At 38.5% G+C, this 9,180-nt stretch overlaps 1 pseudogene; it reads right to left on the reverse strand.

The window, feature by feature from the left end:
* Positions 1–946: 946 nt before the first annotated feature.
* On the reverse strand, positions 947–5,805 carry LOC115301531 (annotated as a pseudogene).
* Between the last annotated feature and the right edge of the window lie 3,375 nt (positions 5,806–9,180).

Below are 9,180 nucleotides of genomic sequence, written 5' to 3' on the forward strand. Positions count from 1 at the left end.
TAAATCTACAATGAAATACCACTGCCTATCCAAAGAACAGCTAAAATTATAAAGGCCACTAATACCAGGTGTTGGAGGGGATGTGGAGGAACTAGAACTCTCATACACTGCTAATGGGAATGTAAAATAATACAACCATTTGGAAAACAATTTAGCAGATTCTTCTTTAAAAAAAAACAGTTTTAAAAGTTAAATGCCTACTTCTCATATGACACAGCATTCCGCTTTTATGTATTTACCCAAAAGAAATGAAAACACATGTCCTGGCTATACAAAGACCTATAACTAAAGGTTCATATTAGCTCTTTTCAGAAGAGCCAAAAGCTATAAACAATAAACAAGTGGTGGTTAAAATCATACAATGGATTACCACGCAGCAGTCAAATGGAACAAACTACTCACACACATCCCCCAAATTGGATGAATCTCAAAAACATTACGCATTATGCTGTAAAAAAAAAAAAAAGAGGCCGGGGATAGCCGGTGTACATACTTTATGACTCTATTTAAATGAAACACTAGAAAAGAAATCAGACCAATGGCTGTCTTGAGCCAGGGATGGAGGAGAAAGGCCAGGAAAAAAGCACAAGACCATTTTTTTTTGAGATGATAGAAACTTCTGAAGTTTGATCGCAGTATGGGTTAGATGGTATACAGATTTGCCCAAACACAAGCTGTACATTTAAAATGGGTATAATTTTAGGTATAAAGTATGCCTGATTAAAATTGACTTTTAAAAATATTTCACAAACTTTTAAATATTTTTTCTTCCTTAAACTTTTACTTTGAGACATAATGGAAAAATGTTACAAGTACAAATGGAAAAATAAGACATGATCACAGTTAAAATTGGAGACAATCTAACCAGAAACCTTTAACGCCTATCAGCTAATGTGGAAGCTAAAGTTCTGAGTGGGACATGCTGCAGGGCTGAAAGGAATGGTAATTAGTGTTCCTCTCTTTCTTCCTTACCGCCTTCTTCAACAGAATCCACACCAACCTCCTCATAATCCTTCTTCAGGGTAGCTATGTCCTCAGACCTCAAAAACTGTCCTTCCTTCATGCTTTCACCCACTTACCAGTGAATAAAGCATGCATACCTCAGGTGAAACTTGTGGTCCAGGTGAGCTCAAGGACTCAGCAATGGCTGTGGTGTTGCTCACATGCCCACAGCTCATTGTACTTTGGCCAGGTCTCCACCAGGTACCACAGTGGGATTTAATACCAACTTTGAAGCCAGTGGGGTACCAGCCCACTAAGGGGATGCTTGGTCTAGTTGGTGGCAATGGCAGCATCGACATCTTTGGGAACCACATCGCCACAGCACAACAGGCAGCAAGCCATGTATTTACCATAGCAAGGGTCACATTTCACCATCTGGTTTTCTGGATCAATGCACATACTGGTAGTCTCTGCTACAGAGAACTGTTCATGGTAGGCTTTCTCAGTAGAGATGACAGGGCATATGTGGCCAGAGGGAAATTGATGTAGGGATAAGATACCAGGTGGGTCTGGAATTCTGTCAGATCAACATTAAAGGCTCCATCAAATCTGTGGAAAGCAGTTATGGAAGACATAATCTGGCTAATGAAGCAATTAAGAATAGTGTAGTTTGGGCACTCGATATCAAGATTTCTATGAAAGATGTCATAGATGTCCTCTTGTCTATCATAAAAGCACAATCAGAGTGTTCCAGGGTGATACGGGTGGTGAGGAGGACTTATAGGGCTCAACTACAGCTGGGAAACCTGGTGGATTGAGGACATGAAGGACTCCAGCTTGGACTTCTTGCCATAATCAATAGAGAGTTATTCCATCAGCAGGGAGGTGGACCCAGAAGCAGTTCCCCATCCAAAGCTGTGGAAAACCAAGATGCCCTGAATACCTGTGTACTTGGCCATCTTCTGAATTTAGTCCAAGATGAGGTCAATGATCTCTTTGCCAGTGGTGTAATATGCTTGGGCATAGTTATTGGCAGCATTTTCCTTGCCTGTGATAAGCTGTTCAGGGAGGAATAGCTGGCAGCAGGTACCAGTGCAAATTTCATCAATGACCATGGGATCCAGGTCTACAAACACTGCCTTGGGGACACACTTGCCAGCATCCATCTCACTGAAGAAGATGTTGAAGGAATCATCTCCCCGGTATGGTCTTGTCTGTCGGCATCTGATCATTGCACAGCCAACAGGACTCCCAGTAGGCATTGCTGATCTGGACACAAGCCTGGCCAACATAGATAGTAACGCAGTTGTGTATGGTGGCTACAGACTAGTCGGCACAGGCAGCAACAGGAGCAGACGCCACGTCGCAGTTATCGTCCCTGACAAGCTAAGCTGAGGTAAGTAATGCACTGACTCTATAAAGTTTTTCTAAAAGGAGAGGTAATATTACTTTCTGTTATGGACTGAATTTTTTTGTGCTCCCTCAAATTTGTATGTTGAAGTTCTAACTCCTGGACCCTCAGCATGTGATTGTGTTTGGGGATAGGGTCTTTAAAGAGATCATGAAAGTGACAAGGACACCAAGATGGACCCTACTCCAATGTGACTGGTGTCCTTACAAGAAGAGGAATTTAGGGGATACACGCACACAAGCATGCACACACACACACACACACACACACACACACAGGGAAGACCATGAAGACACAGGAAGAAGACAACCATTTGCAAGCCAAGGAAAGAAGTCTCAGAATGAAACCAGCTCTTCTGACACCTTACTTTTGGATTTCTTGCCTCCAGAATTGTGAGGAAATAAAATCCTCTCATTTGAGCTGCTCAGTCTGTGGTACTTGTTATGGTAGCTGTAGCAAACTAATATAGGCCTAGAGGGTTATTGAGATAATTAAATGAGATTATGATGCTTGGAAACCTAAGATATGATAACTTTTTCCCTCCTTAATTTTTCTAGTGATGACCAGGGTTGGAACTACTCATATTTATATTCAAAATTAATTGGCAAGACTGAGATCCTTTCCAACACCTGGGAAAATTTATGAACACTTCTATTCTACAACTAGTTTCGAACCTTCTCTGTTTCTAAGGATTATGAGTCTAGCATTATCTTTTAATATAAATGAGCTTTTAGTGAGGTTGACATTTATCTAATAAGCTGTTAAATATTGAAATGCTTACGTATCTTCGATAAATAGCTGCTATCCTAAGCCTACAGCCTGTTCCCCCCAAATCCCTCGCAGAGTAGTCCTTCGGGTCCCTCCCCTGGGACCTAGATCTTTCTAGGACCCAATACCTGAAGGGATAATGTCTGACAAAAGTGAGGCCATCTGTTCTTATAAGTCAATGCCCTGTGCCACACTGATGGTTAGATATATTTTGACTAGCACTGGTTTTAGGGGTGTGTTTTGATACTGGAGAGAAAGGGAAAAAGGATGAGTCATTTGAGAAAACTTGCTTTAAATACAGGTTTGTTTGATTTGGGGGACATCTTTATTTTGTTGGCCAAATGTAAGCCTGGACAACTTCAATTTAAGCACACTTAAACAAGATAATGTTTGCAATGGTTTAAGGTAAAAAACCTTATTTGTACACTCAAATTTAGGGTCAGGTCTTCATTAACCTCTGCTAGTATCAGGTGCTTGTGATGTCCGTGTACTTCTTTGCTCACAAATAGAAACCAAGCCTGTGTGTGTGTGTGTGTGTGTGTGTGTGTGTGTGTGTGTGTGTGTGTGTGTGAAAGAGACAAAGACAGAGTCAGAGACAGAGTGGGCATGTGCTTCGATAACCGTCGAGCTTTTTCGGTGTGCTGGCAATGTGCCAGCTGAGTGAGGGCTCTCTTCTGCTTTTGCAGTGCGGTATAATAACGCTGCATTTAAATTACAAATGTAAGCCTTGTGCAAGGTTTAGAGCATTTTGCTTGGAACTAAAACTAAAGCAAATGAAAGTATTTAAAATAAAACTGTCAGCTACGACATCGCTGTTCCTATTGCAATGCCATTTAGTTATCTCAAAGAGCTTAGATGATTTGATGGATCAGAGGAGACACAGAAGTTTTCTCTGGCTTCGCAGTACCGCTCACTTACTTGCTGAGGGCGGCACCACTGTTTGTCACGTGCGTGCGACAAGAGGCAGTTTTTAATTAATGCCTCTGTTACTAAGAATTACGGATCAGTAAAGTAGTGGATGAAACTTGGCATCCTTGAAAAATATGCTCCAACTCAGCTCCATCCTGTCATTAGGATACGAGCCACTCCCTTGCATTGACAGGAATTTTTATTTCAGAAGAAGAAGAAGAGTGCCTCCTACTCTGTGGAGGTTCAGAGTGTGAAATATGGAATTGAAGTCAAACTGTCTGGAGAGAGAAGTGTGGGAAGATTTCAAAGGTTGAAGCTTTAAGAAACGTGTGTGGGAAGGGAACAGAAATTGAAATCAGCTATTAATACCAAATGCTAATAGTTATTACCATTATTATCATCAATAAAGTTCTATTACCACCTACTAGCCCAAAGTATTATTTTAGGCACAGGAGTGATGAAAAGACATCATAAGTGATCATTTTGTCTATACATTTATTTTCTGGCATAAGAGAAGACAGCTTAAAGGGGAGGGCATTTTTCGTTTGTTTGTTGGTTGGTTTCTTGACCTACTGCTAATATGGGCAGGCGGGATGAAGTGGTGAAATAGGCACTAAATGTTATGTGACACTGCGTGTTCTCCAAGTGGCGTACAGTGGGGACTGTGCACAGGCGTGGGATGAATGATGAGCTCTGAGTTAGATATGAGCGTAAGTCTGGCTTCCATGAGTTAGCCTCTCAATTCTAAAATGGCGATATTAAGATTAGAAAACTAACGCATGCAAATTATTTAACAATGCCTAGTGTAGAACCCAGGCATGAAAAACAATAGCTTCAAAACACCAGTAACAAAAAAATCAAATGTAGCAGAGAGCTAATACAAACAAGTAATTAGGTATACAAGGTTGGAGTATAAATAGAAGCCATATCCTAGAAAAGTTTTGCCTCTTTTTTTCTATAGGTTTTGAGGAAATGCTAAATGTATTTCAGCCAAGTAGTATGTTATGGGGCCAGAAACAGTTCAGGGAAAATCCAACTGAATATTTTTTATTTTGTTTTTTGACTTTTTTTTTTAACTCAAGAAGGAAGGGAAAATACACAGTTAAGAATATTTCCAAAAGAATGTACGTGATCTTGATATTTAGGACAGTAGCCTTCAAGTGAAACAATTTAATGACAGAATTATATTTCCCCCAATGTCTTGGTCTATTTTAGGGTACTTTGGGCCAAAGATCAGTAAGATTCCCTTCCTTGCTGAGCCCAATTAATTAATAAGGAATTTTAATGAAACAATAAAAGTTTTATACCTTTAAAATACAAACAGTAGTCTGAGGATTTCAGAAAATCCATTTATTTTTCTACTCAACTTAATGTTAATTAGTAATCAACTGGATTCACCCACACTGGATTCTCAAACTCCACTCACCTGGGTCTCTCTCCATAATTGTCTCAAAGACCTGAGATTTTTGGTAACTCTTTTCACTCTGCCCCCATCTTAAAAGGGTTGGATTTTAGAAAACTATTTAATCCAAGGTCAAGGTCTACAGATCACTGGACCTGTCTTCTGAGGTAATCTTCCCACTTCTTTTATTCCAAGATGATGGACAACAATAACCAATTACAATCTGTACTTTCCTATCATGGACATCAGGAGGCAGGTTTCCACTATTCTCTAGAAGACGTTGCACAGCTCCATGTAGGCAAAATTCCCATGAAAGTTCAAGCTCTAATGACGTAAGTGCATCTTTGCTGTAATGATCACCTGTTACAGGCATTGCCTATTGGAATAGAATAGCCTATGGCTTTTGGGTCCACAAGGAGGAAGCCTCAGCAGAATTGTCCAAAGACCCTTTGAGGGAAAGCAAACCTCATTCCTGAATCCTGCTGTGAATACACTTTATCTAGTCATAATAATGCATTGTGCTCATAGGTTATCAATTTTGGAAATACTCAGTAGACAAAATTTAAGGTTGAACCAAAACTTTGAAGATACAAAATAACTAATAAATAACTAACTAAAAGAAGTTATGAGATGAGGGAAGGAAGTGAGGTGAGGGATGCTGTAAAGACACTAACGTCTGTATTTTGCACAGGGAGAAACCCAGGGATGCTGTCAATGTTAATGAAAAAAAGAACGATACGTTTCATTATATCATTTAAGGTTAAAAAGAGAAGCAAGAAAAGCATTAAATGGTGATACAGGTTATTTAGCTTGGGAGACAGTGTTAGTGAGCTAAATTCTTTTTTATTCATAGCACAGGGTCAATTAGCCACTATCTACAGAAAAAGATGCACGTTTATTATCTGTAGTGGTAGTGATGAACCCTGGAAGAACTGATGACAGAATAGTTAAAGTCATTACCTCTGGCTGGAGTCCGGGGCAGAGAATAAACATAAATCTCAGTTTAGGCTCTGCAAGATCTCTACCAAATAAATACTGCATATGTATTTTTCTCCTTCAAAAAGCATATTAAAATAAATACACATATATTGGGGTGCCTGGGTGGCCCTGTCAGTTAAGCATCTGACTTTGGTTCAGGTCATGATCTTGCAGTTCAGGATATCAAGCCCCGACTTGGGCTCTGTGCTGACAGCTCAGAGCCTGGGGCCTACCTCCAATTCTGTGTCTTCCTCCCTCTCTGCCCTTCCCCCACTCATTCTTTCTCTTTCTCAAAAATAAATAAAAATATTTTAAAATGTTTAAATAAATATAATATATTAAAATGTTTAAATAAATAAAATATTTTAAAATGTTTAAATAAATATACATATAATTTTACTGCCCATATATTAAAAGATAATAAAATTGTGCTTCATATATGTAATAACACCTTACAAAAGATTTTAGTGAGCACTCTAACCATTATGATTGCATTTGCCACAATAACCCTGTTGATAGGTTGGGCTGCTACTATTAATTTTCCCCTTCTTATATGGAAACACATTGTTGCCTCCCAGCAACATGATTTATTACTGGAGAGCATGTAGTTTGTAAGTGGCCAAGAAAGCCTGAGCTTTAACCCAGGTCTTCTGACTTCAGTTCACAGCCATTTCCATCAGAGAAGCTAACATTTCGTGCTTTCCCAAGACTTGAAAATTTAGATGGCCTACCAGCCTTGCCTGGAATTACCAAAAATTATTGTTATGTTAACAAGAAGTCAGTTTGTCACCAAAAACTTAAAAACAACTTATTTTTTCTTAGCTTCATAAGAAAAACATAATTTTAAGTACTTAAAGGGTACATATTTGGAGACACATCATCAAAATGTTTTTAGCTAATAGAATTATTAAAGCTCACCTATTTAAGAAAATTATATCTAATAAAATTATATCACTAAATCTACAATCCTATGACAATTTTTCTAAAGTCTCAACAATGTTATACAATAGAAATATGTGAACTACATATGTAACTTAGATACTTCTGCCAGTCATATCAAAAACTAGAAGGAAACAGACAAAATCGACATTTCAACATATACATAAAAAATAAAAATAAAACTACAAGAGAATATATTCCTATTTTCAAATAAACTCACTTTTTATTTATTTAGTTTGAGAGAGAGAGTGTGTGTGTGTGTGTGAGAGAGAGAGAGAGAAAGTAGGGGAGTAGCAAACAGAGAGAGAGAGAGAGAGAGAGAGAGAGAATCCCAAATAGGCTCCATGCTGCCAGTACAGAGCCGAAAGTGGGGCTCAAACTCACAAACCATGAGATCATGAGCTGAGCCAAAATTAAGAGTCAGATGCTTAACCAGCTGAGACACCCAGGAGCCCCATCAAATGTAACCTTTGCATTTAGGTGTGCAATTTACACTTACAGCCTATCTCAGTGCAGACACACCACATTTCAAATGCTTAACAGCCACTGTGTTTAATGTATACAGACTAGGTCCAAACAGCGTAGGGATCCCAATCCTGGGATTCAGTAACCCAAATACCCAAAACTGAAAAGGGGAATAGGAAGATAGAGAAATGCTATAAAATACCAATAGTTCAGAACCAGAACTTAGTGATGAAATTAAATGTTTGCCAAACTATCCAATTCATTCTTCAGAATAAAATGTGGTCTGTGTAATCTTTGTGAAGAAAAACTATCTTAAATTATAAGTCAGTTGCCCTGCTAGATATTTTCTTTCTAGTTTCCTTCTTGGAAAAGATTTCAACTAGGTTTTTAAATTTAATATCCTACCCATTAACTCAGAAGATGTTTCTGCTTGGTAGCAATAGGTAGATAATGATTAAGAATATAGTTAAGAGTGAGGTAGGACTATTCTCAAATTTACCAACCACTCATCACGTTGCAGATCCGTAAAGAGGAGCCTCCTGGGAATCTGATGTGCTCATGACTGGAGCTTATTCAGGCTTCCTTGAAGCTATCTTCTAATCGATTGCTCACATAACAGAAATGAGCTGATGACAAGAAAAAAAATCAATTGGTGATGATATGAAAATCAAGGTTAGGTTTTAAAGTCTCCAATCTATGACATATATTCAAATAGTTACCAGGTGACTGGAAGCATCTTCTAGCGCTCTCATTCTTCACCAGTTTTACTTTCATAACGAGGAGATGAATTAAAGATAGCTACACATATTCACTGAACATTATCCATGACAAAATATATACATACTCACAAAGCTCAATACCAACTACATTAAAATTGAAATCATTATATTTGTAAATACAATTTAATTGAAAATATTGAGGACTCTCATCAAACAGATCAATTTATCCAATGCTTTGCCAAATGTTCCCATACAAATTTATCTTAATAGCCTCACCAGGCTATAGTTCTATTAAAGCACCTTTACTATTATTGAATTATTATCACATGATCTTGTAAATCTTAAAATCAAAATTGCCTCTGCTAAATCATTTGTCATAGAAGCATCTGGTTACAGGGAGTCTGAGTGGCTCGGTCAGCTAAACATCTGGCTCATGTCATGATCTCATGGTTTGTGAGTTCGAGCCCTGCATAGGGCTCTCTGCTATCAGCACAGAGCCTACTTTAGACTCTCTTTCTGCCTCTGTCTCTCTCTTTCTCCCTCCCTCTCTCTTTGTGTCTCTCAAAAATAATTAAACACTTAAAAAAAATGTCTCTGGTTACAACACGTTACCCGGGACAACCTGCAGGAGTTCTTATGCAGGTGTG

The sequence above is a fragment of the Suricata suricatta genome, chromosome 1 (genome assembly GCF_006229205.1).
Source record: "Suricata suricatta isolate VVHF042 chromosome 1, meerkat_22Aug2017_6uvM2_HiC, whole genome shotgun sequence".
Lineage (NCBI taxonomy): Eukaryota > Metazoa > Chordata > Mammalia > Carnivora > Herpestidae > Suricata > Suricata suricatta.